Raw genomic sequence first — 2,903 nt, forward strand, 5'->3', positions numbered from 1 at the left:
TCTCCAAACAAAAATCCCTGGATGTCGCAGAGGTAAAAGCAGTTCCGTTATCCGATTCCACAGCCCTACAGAGGCCAAAGATACAGAAAATACTCTTCAAACATTTTACTGTCGTTGGTGCATTAACGTTCCTCGTTGGGAGTAACCAGCAAAAATTTGTACACATGTCTACATACGCGAGCGTGAACCGAATCCCTCTTGTTGGATCTAGGAAAAAGGCCAACGTAGTCAATATAGATCTTACTCATGGAAGCCAATTCCAGGCTCGAGGATAACAACCCCTGCTGGGAGTTCGCAACCAGTTTACTGATGGCACATGTACTGCATTCTTGAACTAACTCCTGAATCTGCTTATACGTACTTTTACAGAGAAGCATCTCCCGAATTTTCGTCCTAATTTTAAAACAACCGGCAGGACAGGTCAGGTGGAGGAGGAGGAGGAGGATATTAGTGTTTAACGTCCCGTCGACAACGAAGTCATTAGAGACGGAGCGCAAGCTCGGGTGAGGGAAGGATGGGGAAGGAAATCGGCCGTGCCCTTTCAAAGGAACCATCCCGGCATTTGCCTGAAGCGATTTAGGGAAATCACGGAAAACCTAAATCAGGATGGCCGGAGACGGGATTGAACCGTCGTCCTCCCGAATGCGAGTCCAGTGTGCTAACCACTACGCCACCTGGCTCGGTCAGGTCAGGTAGTTTAAGTTGCGGAAAGGGGCCTAAGTAGGCGGCTGTCAGTTACACTCGAACATACAACCTTTTATTTAATCATACATTACAAGACCCAAGAAAAATTTTAAAAAAACACACAGATTTAGTGTTGGAACTTAATTAGCGGCTGAATGCACCGTGCCATCTCATGCCTTAAGGGCAAGACCACTTTAATATAAAAATAGTTGAAAGCAAATAACTTTAAGCCCAACCAAAATCAGAAATTTTAAAGGAAAAAGCTTTATCTTAAAACAGTTCCTTAAGTAGGCTGAATGGCCAAAGAATCTGACACTTTAAGAGCAAACAACTTAAATTCAAAATCGGCTGAAGGCCCAACACTGAAGACTCAATAACATTAATTATAAAAATGTGAAAGGCTTTACGTAAAACAGATCTTAAATTAGGCTGAAGGCTAAAGCATCTAACACCTTAAGAGCAGAACAACTTTAATTCAGAATCGACTGAAGGCCTCAAGAATCTGACACTTTAAGAGCAAAACAACTTGAATTCAAAATCGGCTGAAGACCCAACACTTAAGGGTCAATAACACTAACTTTAAAAAAAATGCCGAAGGCTTTACGTCAAACAGTTCTTAAATCAGGCTGAGGGCCCAAACCATCTGATGCCTTAAAGGCAAAACAACCTTAATCTAAAAATCTGATAGAAGCCATACAAGTACAAAGAACAAGAACATACAGGAAAAGGCAGTACACCCAAGGGCGCTTAGGAGTTCCAAGGGTCGGCCTGGAATTCAAACACCAACGTTCGCTTACGTGAGACAAGCAGTCGGCCCAACCATTGTCGATCCGACGACAATCCAACCGACAGACCGTCAACGGACCCACCGACAAGATAATTTTTGTGTCCGGGATCAGCGAGCCATGGACCTCGTAGTAATGGGAACAGCCCTTCACACGCCTACCGCGTGTGGACACCACCAGCGGCCCGGGCAGACACGTACCACGGAGACTTCCTCACTGCTCCACGCCAACTATCCAATTGCCCAGGCTTGGAAACAGTGTAGGACCAAATATACGTCGGCCGATGAGACGACCAACCAATTTTCCCGCTCCAATTTCCTTGTGTTGGACAGTGCATGTGTGTAGCCTGCAGTCGGCGAGTACTGGCTGTCCGCTCCTCACCGGTGCTCCGTCATTGACTTCGCTGCTGCTGCGTCCCAACTCCACTGCTGGTATATGTTCAACTGACTGCCACACACACGACAACCTGGAAATACTATCGGTCGCTCCAGAGAAGATACGGCAGAGGACGTAACGTTAAGCGCTGCTGCTGCCGCTCATGGGCAAGCAAGGCAGGACGTTTGTGACGCCAGTAAATGGAATAAGAAAACGAGGTGGCAGTACCGTAATAGAAGATGACAAACGATAAATGGGATAAACGCGAGCCGTGCACGTCTCAGTTCTCCCAACGGCGTTTCGTGGAAGTATTCAATACACATGGCACTAGCTCCGATGACAAAACGACCTTGTCGTCTTAGCGACCTCGAGCAGCACAACATAAGACATTTCCTCTCATGTTCCCTTGATGTTCTACCATGCTTCAAAAGTGCGTTAATGGGCACCAACTCATTATCTGTATGCTGGTGTTGTGAAATGTCCCGAGAAAGGAGGGGTAATCCGGACAGAATAGGGCATACCACATCATCGCATTCAACACTAATGACCTCCACTAACTCATCGACACTCAGTATCATCACCAAATGTATAGCTCCCATCTTTCACAACCACTTTCTCGGATTCTCTACTTTGTTTAACCTTGAATTGAAAGGCGTATATCTTTACAGCCCACTGGGCGATACGCTCTGTGTGCCTCGGTTGTGCGAGATCCCAGATGAGAGCGTAGCTATCTTTCTCTTATTGCAATGTTCTGTGTTCCACATGCATTTTAAAGTTCTCTAAAGCAAACGAAACAGCTAAAGCTTCAAGTTCGTATAAAGAGTACTTAACTTCCAGTGGTGAAAGACTAAGTTATGCAAACGCCATTGCTTTCCTTCCGCGTGGATATGCCTTAAGCAAAACAGCGGAAATCTGAGTGGCCGATGCCGCTGCACGATAAATCCCCTCTCGAAATCAGGTATTGGTGCCACATTTGCTAGTGCATTCCTGAGACTTTTTAAAGCTGCCTGTTGAGAGGGATCCCAATCAAACCTTTTCCCCTTTTGTGCAACTCGCTGA

The 2,903-nt window shown here is 45.9% G+C and overlaps 1 non-coding gene across 1 annotated transcript; it reads right to left on the reverse strand.

The window, feature by feature from the left end:
- Nucleotides 1-607: 607 nt before the first annotated feature.
- On the reverse strand, nt 608-680 carry Trnaa-cgc (transfer RNA alanine (anticodon CGC)). The gene has a single exon. It is a non-coding gene; the product is annotated as a tRNA-Ala (tRNA).
- Nucleotides 681-2,903: the final 2,223 nt, after the last annotated feature.

Source organism: Schistocerca serialis, chromosome 7 (assembly GCF_023864345.2).
Source record: "Schistocerca serialis cubense isolate TAMUIC-IGC-003099 chromosome 7, iqSchSeri2.2, whole genome shotgun sequence".
Lineage (NCBI taxonomy): Eukaryota > Metazoa > Arthropoda > Insecta > Orthoptera > Acrididae > Schistocerca > Schistocerca serialis.